Source organism: Galleria mellonella, unplaced genomic scaffold (genome assembly GCF_026898425.1).
Source record: "Galleria mellonella isolate WM207_F2 unplaced genomic scaffold, CSIRO_AGI_GalMel_v1 utg139, whole genome shotgun sequence".
Taxonomy (NCBI): domain Eukaryota; kingdom Metazoa; phylum Arthropoda; class Insecta; order Lepidoptera; family Pyralidae; genus Galleria; species Galleria mellonella.
In genome coordinates this window covers 10,694,967-10,707,779 of record NW_026441995.1, presented here as the reverse complement: position 1 = coordinate 10,707,779, position 12,813 = coordinate 10,694,967, and the positions used below count along the sequence as shown (strand labels likewise).

The 12,813-nt window shown below is 31.1% G+C and overlaps 1 protein-coding gene across 1 annotated transcript in view; it reads right to left on the bottom strand.

Annotated features, from left to right (window-relative positions):
* Positions 1 to 1,669, bottom strand: part of LOC113512722 (uncharacterized) — a 61,540-nt gene extending 59,871 nt beyond the window's left edge. Inside the window, exon 1 of the mRNA XM_031909370.2 lies at positions 1,593 to 1,669. The gene's annotated coding sequence lies outside the window, so the exon portion shown is untranslated. The remainder of the gene's footprint in view (positions 1 to 1,592) is intronic.
* Between the last annotated feature and the right edge of the window lie 11,144 nt (positions 1,670 to 12,813).

The window sequence follows — 12,813 nt, the reverse complement described above, 5'->3', positions numbered from 1 at the left end:
GAAATTTCGCATGGATAGCACTACGTATATAGATACTTAATTTACTTAATTGATTTACTTAATAAATAAAAAAAAAAACAACAACAAAATAGATGCGTGTTGGACTCCCATGCCGAGGTTTCCGTATATAAAACGAACACTTTATTTATAAACTGGTTTTAATTTTCTTTATAAATTCTAATAAATATTTAAGCGATTATAACTTACTTTAGTCTATTACAGTAGATAAGAATTGGATCACATAAAAAACTATGCAAGTTACCTATACATTGTTCTATTTTTCCTATAATATTCACATACAACTTTATTAAATATATTTCAAATTTATCACCTCACAATTTCATAAATAAAGGATAATTTAATATTTTTCACATTTTCTATCGTAAGAAACCTTACTATTACAATCGTGAAAAAGCGATGTAAAAATTATTAAAGACGGTTTTAGAATTTGCAAATGTCGTTCAATATTGTATTGTATCTACTCTTCTATAGATGAAATAAATAATTGAATCACACACACATTTATACATACAGATATGTATAGATGAACGTGAAAGAAACCTCATGAGCAAGTCAGTTGTAGCGCAGTGAATAAATTGAATTTTCTCATTCCATCTTAACGAAACAAATAGACATTTACCATCATTTACCTTTGTCTCGTTTTATATGCGCTCAATGAGTGGATCAGGATTACAAAAGCGCGGTTGGAACGTGATCGCTGTAGGATGAAAATGACGTTCTATATAAATCTGTTAACTTAATCCGACCGTTCAATTTAATCTAAATACACTCATATAGAAGGGAATTGTCAATCAAATGAATTGACAAATCACGAAATCTCGGAAAATAAACACATCTTTACAATATCTACAATTATTGCTTTTTTATATAATAAAATGATAATGCAACAAATTGAACACATATTTAAGGATAGAAAACTTAATTTTAGCGTTGCATAATAATGACACCAGTTCCCCATCCACTATGAGATTATTAATGCCCATTAAATTGCAATTCCAATTTTAATGTAAAGTAAAATAATAAATAATTATGTACTTATTAATATTAAAGACTATAAATTTTACTATGTAAGTATTTACATAGTACAATATACGTCTACTAATATAATAAATATATAAGTAAGTTTATTTATTTGTTGTTTCTTAGCTTAACCAATCGTCACGAAAGTTAATAAGATAGATAAATATAGTTTTAACGTAATCTCTCTTTGTTTATTTGTAATAATAAATACCTAAGGTCAAATAGAATTTTAAATTCTAGAGGTTAAATAAAAAAAAAAGTTCTTAATGAGTCGTATTTGATCAATGCAATTATAAATGATTAGATATCCTCTTTGATGATTATACAGCGGAAATTTGATCACTTTTTCAAGGACATTATGGGATTTCTTAATAGCACACCTTCACGTCACCTGTCGAAAATTAATTGCGTTGTCTGACCCTTGTCACTTATTAGCTACATATAAATGTAATCCTTCGGAGAACGTAGTATAAACTCTGTAATCGATACCGCTGGTTGTTGTAAAGTAAATTAACCTTTTTCGTTTATGTCTACATTTTTCACGCACATACCTGTAAGTAGAGTACACTTGAAAGTCCCCTTCTCTTTACTATTGACAAGAATACCACTCATAGCTCCAGCTCACTCACACACACGTTATCGTTAGTAGGAAATTAAACGTCGGTTCGTATTGAAAAAATGCACTGTCATATTAATAAAAAAATGAACAATAAAAAGGATAAAATATAAAAAACACAAATTAATTACAAAAGGTTTGTAACAAACGTTATAGAATAAAATGTTCCATTTCGTACCGTCATTTCTAGAAATTAACATTCAATACCACAGGTGCAATTAAGTGAACGTGTCGTGTCATCATTTTATGTTTTTATACTACCCTGCGAATATTTATGACATTTTTTTACATAATATTATGTGAATTATGAAATGACTATTTTTTTCTTGCGACTCTGTGCGCGTAGATATTGGAAATAGATAAACTCATAGCCGTATTTCATTAAGGAGCAATGCCCTACCTTAAAATGATAGGCCCTAAGAAAATTAGACAGAATCGCTTTATCGAAGTCACTTAATTATGGCTTCTGATCTACCAAAAAGTTCTTTTTAGTTAGCTACGACTCTGGGTAAAACTAATGACCATATCTAGATAAGCCGATTAAATACCAGATTTTAAGTTACCTTTAGGAATGCAACTGTGAGAACAGTTGTAGTTTTCGCATGTTGCTGGTATAGTTTTCTATATCCTTATTACGACATATAAATTTTCCTAAATATCTTCTATATGCAAATATTATCATATATATTAATTAAACTTATATGCTTCCTTTATTATACAATTGTATAATTAGACTAAATGAAATGGAAGTGGGTATCAACAGTATTTTGAATCTAATAGAAGAGAAAAATGATTCCTTTTTATTCGAAAATATTTAACATTCGAATGAAATGTATCAAACGAAAGAAAAAATAATAATATTATTGATAAAATAACTCCTAGACTAGGCAAGCGTAAAGTAGGTAGGTAAAGGGACAATCCCGTACCGCCATAGCACATTCGCCAATGAGCAGTGGAGCTCATGCAAGTCCCGTGGGAAAGTCTACTGCTGCCGTGGAAATTAAAATCGGATCTAATCAGAAAAACGTCTAGTATTAATGGAGAATAAGACCGTAAAGTTAGGTCTCTCGTTATAATATTTAATCTTCTATCTACTTATCTGTAATTTATAGATTTAGTATACTCTGCCCGGGATTGCGTCCGCATAACCGAGATTATAATATGCCAGTCCTTCTTCAAGTCAAATACTACTTAAGTACATACACACATACCTAAATATGTACTGAACAAACTCACATTTATAAAGATTAGCAAGAATAATTGTACATGTATTTATTAATTAGTATGCGTAAGTGGCAGTGATGGTGATAGAACCAATGGTAATTACCAAAGGGAGACTTTGTACAAAAGTCGATTGCTTGGATACCTCTGTCGCATTCGTGTTTCAACCGTGAAGTAGTTGTGTTTGCATAGCTGTGTTTCGGTTTGAAGGGTGGGATATGGCGTGAATTTACTGGGTACAGAGGAATAACACCTGAGTCCTCAGGAATGGCAATGCATGGGGGTATCATGGGCGAAACAGTATACACTGTTATGTCTATGGTACTGCTCATGTCTATAGGCGACGGTTACCACTTTCCATCAGGTGGGCCGTCAGCTTGTTTGCCATTCTAAGCTGTATAAAAAAAAATTAATAATACAGTCTATAGTTTAGTTGTATTTATTTATTTAAATTTCAATGCACAATTATATAATATAACAAAGTGTAGACATGGCGGACGTGTTCTCTACCAATCAACCATGATGCAAGCAGAAAATTAAGTAAGCAGTGCATTTACTACTAATTTATGTAATAATACGAGATATATCTTAAAAAAAAAAAACTTTAATTAAAGAAAACAAGATATCATATTTTATCGAATAATAGTAAACGTAGGTACTTATTTTAGCAAAATTTGTTTCTTCCAAGAATTCTCAATACCTTATAAATTTATGGGTACATAAATTCCGCGTCAGGTCTTAAATGTTATTATCGGTATTCGATAAAATCAGGGATTCTCAATAATTATACTATAAATATGAGATGTTGAGAATATATCCATGAATTATTATTTTTATTGCTCTATTCATTCCTTGAGTTTAGGATTTAAATTACAGCTTTGTTTATCAAATCCGTAAGTATGACATGCCCGCTGCATGATGATCGTTTAAACAATATTCTACATAACATAACATCAAGTTATTGTTGTTGGGTTTTAAGTAACAAAGTGGATATCGCGAAAATATTATTTACACTCAAATTTCTCCTTTGTATTTACGTCAGTTTTCATAGCCATCAATTAAAAGATATAATGGCTAACAAAGCTAGTTATTACGAATGAATTATTCTATTAGGATTAGAGCAGTGTATTGAAAAATAATATGTAGTTTATGAGTTTCATCTGTCTTCCACGAACACGATAATTCACTTTATTTGTGACATATATATATATATATATATATATATATATATATATATATATATATATATATATATATATATATATATATCTGTATACTAGATTAGTAACCCAGCCTACAATATCGGGGTACGCCCCGTTAGCGTATACCGATATTGTAACTCATCATAATGAGTGATAGCAGATTCGAATGAAATCAGGACTTGGTTCATCCAGGTGAATTCATTATGAAGTAATCACGCTGGTTGCTGCGAGGGAAGACGTGGAAGTCGACCTAATGGGCATAAATGCTAGCAATAAGGATTAACATCCTTAATATTTACTACTCCATTCCCTCGATGTAAGTATTCTATATAACATTAAATAATTTTTAATTGTATATAATTTTATACATAATGTGTAATACTTGTAACACAGATTAACCGAAAACAGGGATTTTATCGGATTTAAACATTTTCCTTTTAAAATATCCACTTTGTTTCTTTTTTTTTTCACTCAAATTTTATATAAAGCCAAAACTGAAATTAAACAGATGGGATGGGCCGGATAATTAACAGTAGGCGTATCACTCAAAAATTATATTTTCATTACATTTTTTTTAATTATGAAATAGGCACTTAATTTTTTTTTTTATACCACTGAGGCAACGAAAAAGTGTACGGGCCACCTAATGGTAAATGGTTATCGTTGCCAACGAACGCCTGCAATGTCAGGGACATTGCCGCGTCAGCGCGCGTTGCCGACCTTAAAGGAATCTCTTTATCCTATTTTTGACGAACTCGCTGCTGTAGTCTCTTGGAAAAACCTTGACAGGGAACTCATTCTATAACCTAAGCGTTCGAAGGAAGAAGCGTCTCTGAAACTGCGCTGCACGCGACCATCCAGGTTCTAAAGTATGAGGGTATAATTCATGGTAATGGCAAGCTATATGATAGTAGAATGTGGCCATAGGCATCATGTTATTCATAACCATTAAATGAAAATAGATACCTAGAGTACAAAAAATGTTTACTTACTCTTATTTAATTTTTAATAAAGGAACGAAACTATCTCTCTCGTGTACGTAGGAAGATAAGGTACCTACTAAAATATTAATCGTTCGATAAGGGAATGCAGCACGCTCGGCCGTCATATATTTGTAAACACATTCACACATATAAACTATATCGACGCTGGAAAGACAAAATATATTGAGTGCTGTGGAATGAAATATACAGAAAAGTAAAAAAGTTGTGGAGTACAAACTAAAGTTTATGTGATTGGCCAAAGTAATGCATGTTAATAAATTTTGTCTTTTGAGCAAATTGAGCGACAAATCAGTTTTTTTGTATAGCATTAATAGCTACAGTTTAAAGTAATGACAGTATTAGATCACATTCTTTTACAATTCGACATTGGCATGAAAAACTATTGTAATAATAATACACAGCTCAGTTTCATATTTCTTATCTTTAATGGGCTAATTAGAGACATTTTTCAAACTGATGTCGCTCATTACAAACATACACTCGATATACCCACATTTCGCCGAGCATGTCAAAATTCAACATGTCAGGGAGCGAGCCTACCGCCAACGGTTTCATTTGGATTGTAACTAATGTTTATCGTCGGACATTTAGTCCTAAATTGTAATGGATATAGTTTTTAGTGCAGGCCAGATTCGAAATCAGGACTTTTACAGTAGTGTTGTATAGCCATGATGCTCTATTCACCTACTTTTAAATGTATGTGCCCCTGATTACTTAAGTTACGCGTGACTTCAATCGAATCGTTATACAACACGTGTTGTAGCTAATTAATTAAAACAATGTTAAATACAGAACCCTTTAAAATGAATCACACAGCTGATCAAATGTAATCCTTCCGTGTGAAATCGCTCGTAAGAATTACATTTATTTAAATTAATATTTTTTTTTGTGTTGTGAAATGTAACAAAATAATTTATAATTTATCAGAAATCCATTCTAAATAGATATATCAATATAAGAACAAAAAAAAAAAAATAAACACCAGTCTTTTTATACCTAAACATTACTAAATATGAAATACATAAATTAAAACTTGCGTTTAAGTCTGCTTTAACTTTCATTTCATTCATCATATCATAAAAACAAAATTGTACTAGTAGCAATACTATGATAAACATCACTATCTTTATTTCATATTTTATATGAAAATACGTAATTACAAATGAATTATTATATTATTAAGTGTCTGGTTTCTTGGAGGTAAATAAATATATATCTAACTTGAAATTTCAACAAAATAAATAGATATTATATTTGTATTAAAAGTGACTACAATTTAGAATGCTGGCATATAACATAAATAATAAGTTTTTAGTAGGAAAGTAAAAGACAAATTTCTAATATTTGTCAAGAGCTAAAACAACTGAAAAGCTTTTTCCTAGCCAACCAGGATCAACCATATGTTACCATCGATAACATCAGTTATTTGAAAGTATCTAACTAGATATATTGTATGTGTAAGTAAAAAAGGTAAATTTCATACTAAGTAGGTATACGACGTCTAAACTTTAATACTATTACTTGCTTTTATAACTTGATATAAATGCCTACTAATAACGCATAATTTTATCGTTATAATTTTATAAGAAAGCAATTTTTAAGGATGGGAAGGTGCAAACGGCATAACATTATTGAATTTTTTTGTTTATTTATTACCTTATAGTGCCTTAACAACTTAACTAATAATCGCTATAAAATATGGTATATATGTACTATATGGGATGAAGAAGGATATCAGGTTACTTTTTATCCTGGTCACCGGTCACGCGGATGAAGTCAAATACGAGTACATTTATATAAATAATATAATTATATTTGACTATTATTTAAATAGTATTCAAATACTATTTTTTACCAGCGACTTTAAATAAAAATAACCTACCTATACGAATACATGTAGGATTAATGTACCTAATGCATATAAATACACATATTTCATAATAATCTCAATACGTTATAATTAAAATATACATATGTGTAGAACTGATCTAATCGTACTTGTAATCATTATGAAAAACCTGGTTATTGTAAGTATCCTCGTGAAATCGTTACTAGAATTATTACGTATTTACAACTTACAATTGTTAGTAATGCGGACGATTGTTAGCAACATACCCTGTCAGGTCGACCTCCACGTGGTCCCCCTGGAAACCATCGTGCTGAATTCCAAGTTGTGTTTGTCACGATGGGCCAACTGGCCTGCCTTTTTCATTCTCATCTATCATCCCTCACTGGTAGCTTGCTAGTGTATATCGTTAACGCAGGCGGGAGGTTTTTAATGTCATTAAGGGGATAATGGAATGCATTATCCCCATAAATTTTTTTCAGGGTCGGCAACGCACGCGTAATGCCTCTGGTATTGCAGGTGTTCATAGGCTACGGTAACCACTTACCATCAGGTGGGCCGTATGCTTGTTTATCACCTCAGTGGTATAAAAAAGATTACTAAGGGGACCTAACTGTCATAAATCAGTATGATTAAATAACTGTTCTCAGCTTATAAGTAGACTCCATTGATAACGGAACAAAGGACTCGAAAGATATATTATGGGGTATATAATAGATGGTTGTCTGGATGGTTCTCTGGATTCAATAATTTATTTGTCACTGACACCCATTCATTTCGGTTCGTTATCTACGTAAATACGAGTACATACATATATAATATATACATACATATCGTTATCTTCGGAGACTAAAATGGTTATTACAAAGGCGACTCTTTGTCGCATACTTAGAGATAAAATCAAAAGCTCTAGCGAGAGCTATTTTTTCATCTTTTCATAATTTTTAAGTGATTTTTAAACAGGTTAAAAATTAAATTATTTAAATATTAGAGAAGAGAAACGTTGACTAAATACATAAAATAAGTTTACCATTTCATTCTTATACGACATATCCTCAAATTTGTGTATACGTTTCATATATGGTCTGCGTAAATATGATCATAAAATTTTGGCTGCCAATTCAAGGCGTCGAGACTTTCATAAATGTCGTTTTTATATTCCGTTCTATATAACCCTTTTTCCCTCCTATCTTCGTGAACGTTTTGATTTTCTAGTTCCCCAAAAAATCTCTTATTAAATTACACTCATCTACGCGCTATATATCTTTTAGAGAAGTGGAGAGAGTCAACGTTGACTATATTTATACATGAAATAAGTTTGTGTACCATATTCATTCTTATATTTATGTATATGTATGTGTGTATTTGTACTATATAATATAATCTAATTATATACAGTGAACATTGAGTATATTTTGTTTACAATAATATATTATTTATAATCGGACCAAACACACTGAAAATTATAATCTTGTATTATCTGACTGTATTCACTTTTGATTTTACTTTTATCGTCTTATAATAATAAGAGAATAAAATAGTAACTCATTAAAGTATATAAAAAAATAATTAGTTCTTGCAAGACAAGTTAGATTTAATCTAATTTTAACTTATTACTGAAACATCTTATCTATCATTAATTTTTATTATAAATAAATAAAATAAATAAATTATAATGGTGTCAATATGTTATATTTTACAATATTTTCAAAAATATTTCATCAAGGACAACATTACTGACTGATTACAATTTGATTCAATGTGCCCCATTTTTCCTCTTTGACCATTTATAGGTAGCATAGTAATTACGGTGCGATAAATAGATAGAAGTAACTCTATTTGAGTGGGGAGAAAAGGATTGTTAGCAATAGAATTTGATAGCCCCATTGCTAGCAATATGCCTTATTAGGTCGACCTCCACGTGGTTCCCCCTGGAAACTACGTGTTGAATTCGTCACAATGGGCTAACTGACCTGCTTCATCCTCACCTATCATCCTTCACTGCCCCGCCGATGTATATCGATAGCGCTGGTGGGGTTACCATTCCATTATCACCCATTAAAAAAAACCCTTTGTATTAATAGGTATACGTAAAAAATATTTTATTAAAATCACATCTTGTTTTATATACTTATAATTTATTGTACACACTAGTAATATATAACAAATACAACAGAGGTAAGTATACATACAAAGGCGAACTTAACTCTAAAAGTGTTCTCTCCCAGTAAACCCAAATTGAAAAAGAGCATCAATGTCAGCGGGTAGAGCGGTACAATATTGTGAAAATTTTCAAACAAGAGAAACTCGACAAATTTAAGTTTATATATAACTGATTATATCATATTTAATCTTATATATTTAATATACTGAACAAAACTCCCCATACGGAGAGTTTTGCTCAGTATATTGATGATCACGCTTGGCAAGCAAGTTGGCAACCGCGGTTAGGCTTTTAGAGATGTTTTAAGAGGGACGCTGCTCAACCCTCGCCCTCCCTTAGTCGACTCTTACGACACCCAGGGGAAAGGAAGGGATAATCTATGCCACACTATGTCATATATATATATATATATATATATATATATATATATATATATATATATATATATGACGAAGAAAAAGGTTGTATTGAACGGATTATAAAAACGACATTATATGAAAATCTCGACGCCTTTGAATTGGTAGCCATTATCTTAGATATTTTTTATTCATGTTATTGACGTGCTGATATTTACTTTGAAGGTATATTAATTTAAAGGTATTATTCAGGTTGTTTGTAAGAGATTGCTTTTAGCGATAAGATAAGGCCGCCTTTTGTAATTGCACATTCTATATCAATATTCTATATGGATACATGTATTATGTGCGTACAATGAATGTGTTATATAATCATATGCGTGTACATTAGGAATACATCTTGTTACATTAGGAAACACTTGCGTTTCACTTTGTTTTTTATATTATTACATATTTAATATATGTATAAGTAATTGATATAATGTTATAAATTAAAATCCTTAAAAGATTACTATATACTATTAATATTTACTCCGCTAAGCATCAATCTCTTTACAAAATAACACTGAATTGATTAACCTCTTTTAGTAATTTCCCTGAAAGGTATTCGCAGCCCTTCTTTTCAATGTGATTTTAATCAAGTTAATAAAAAAAGGGCCAAGCTGATGTACAATTACGAACAATTGCAATGTAATTTGTTTTCGTCGTTTCTATTTTTTAGAAGAAATAAATGTACATTTTTATTTAGGAAAAACAAAGTTTTATAGGACTTTATACCTAATATCTGCACAACATTTATAATTATTTAATGTTTTAATTTTATATAGATAATTTCTTTTTAGTAGTGCTTATAAACCTAATATCTGCATCTAGAAAAATCATCAAAATCATATTTACAACCCATCATATTCCATCTTAGTCAACCTTACATTGTTACCACATGGAGATTCTTTTTTATATAACAGTTTACTAGTTACCTATGTTTCAGTAAAGACGAAAAACCGATTACAGTTTAGCCCATGGGCACGTCGCCTTTAAGAAGAATAGCTAATTATCAGGGGTATCACGTGCGCTTTCCGTTCCTGAAAGAAAAAACTTTTTAATATCCTTCCCAAGCCATCCATGGTGTCTAAGGAAAACGTCGATAAGAAACTCGACCGTAACGCAACTCAGCAATTACGCAACCAGAGTGACTGTGGTAGGAGGTCTCTCTGAAACTATACTTATTTTAATGTTAGAAAATGAAAGTATCTTTCAAGTTTTAAATTCCTTTACAATGACAGACGGTGCGATAAATATAATTGCTGATTCTAAAATACTACATAGCGATTGTAGACACGTATTGGTAATCACTGTACCTATCACCTAAAAGATCCTGAAAAACGTGCAAAATGATAACATCGCTGTTTTTATCATTCTTCAACACAGTATACATTGATTCTATGATAACTTTAGAAAATATTTTTATTAAAGCAATGAACGTCAATATCAATGATATATATTTCAGACATCTATAAAAATAATATTATAGAACGAGGGGAAAATAATTTGATAAACCAAACTTGGAAAGTTCGAGTTCGACAATCGACTAAAAGGAAAGAAGGAACCAATTTACGTCAAAGTGTCACAACCACGATTTCGAAATGTGTATTCGATTTATAAGAAATGAAGTAGATAAACACAGACAATGCGCAACTTAAGATTTCTGTTAATAGGATTTTTTTATGCAATTTGAATGGCAAACAAGCAGACAGCCCACCGGTTATTTAAACTGCTGGGCCTATATGATCGCCTATAGACATGAACAGTTTCATTGACATATTTAACTATTTCTTTTCTTGTTATTAATAACTTTTGATTAATAAATAAATACTTATGGCATAAGTTATTTCGTTATTAAGTATCTATTCGGAAAATATCAATACAGTACTGGCCTTAGGGGAGACGAGGACGCAGTCAAGCAACCGCCATTGGGGGCCGAGGTCCAAGGAATGCCAAGACCCACGTATCAATAAAAAGCAGCATCAAATTTGATGTTAGTACATTTACAGATTGACTGAAAGCGACTTGTGCCGCCAGGAGAAATTGAATCTGTCCACTTGGTGGATCAATGTAACGGTAACACTGTTGGCTCATACGTTACTTCCTGCGAACTTTTCGCCGTCGAAGCGCTATCTAAATAATTTGCCCTGGGGCGCCAATAGAATAAGGCCAGCCCTGTATCTATTACGACAAATATTATGTTCTCGGTTGCCATGTCTAGATGATCCATCAAAACTCTACCACTTAACGTTATCTGTGAAAGAAATTTTATTTGATCCACGTCATTAAGGGTAAGTGCCTTCCATCATTTCGTACACAGCACTCATATTTACTCTGAAAATATACCTACAAAAGTTATGATATGGTAATGAGCTCCTATTTGTAAAATAATGAGAGCGCAGGGCGTATTTAAATAACTTCAATATTCTCATCGCGGTGAGTATGTTGTAGACATTTACTACACAAATGAATAGTATTGAAGGAAAGTTTTATCATTTGTTTAATTCTATCAATCAAACCGAGAGGCAACGAGCCAACGATCATTATAATAGTTGGAAACAAAAGTAGCATTTCATATGAATATATCTACTAAGAAGTAGATTTTGTTATATAAAGAAAACAGGAACTTCAGTCGTGGCGAAATTAATTGTTTTGCTTTAAAACCAAACTAATGAACCTAATTTTAGTTAAATTTCTATGGGATTAATATGAATTATATTTTTTTTTTTTAATATTTTAAGGGCTTTTACCTTCTTCAGGTATATCAGTCCTATTTATCTACCTTCCCTAGACGCGGAAAGAGAAGAATTAATGGGCTTCAATAATTTACACAGATGTTCAAAAATTTCTGGTTTAAGTTCAGCTAACATAGATTGAATAAGACCATCATTCAATTTATTTAAGTTAAAGTGGCGCATGAATTCTTCTCTTTCCTTCGTGTTAATACGACACCCTAATAGAATATGATGCACATCATCGATGGTATTACAAGTTTGACAATGGGGTGACAAGGACTTCCCCATCATATGTGCAAATTTTTTTTTCATATGAATATATCTACTAAGAAGTAGATTTTGTTATATAAAGAAAACAGGAACTTCAGTCGTGGCGAAATTAATTGTTTTGCTTTAAAACCAAACTAATGAACCTAATTTTAGTTAAATTTCTATGGGATTAATATGAATTATATGCTTGTAGTTAAAAAAAGAATTTTTGACAGAGCTTTGACGTGACAAACATAAATAATACAAACGAATCAAGAATCTATGAAAATATGAAGTACTTGTCTAATGAGATCTATGAGATCAGTTTGTAAATAAA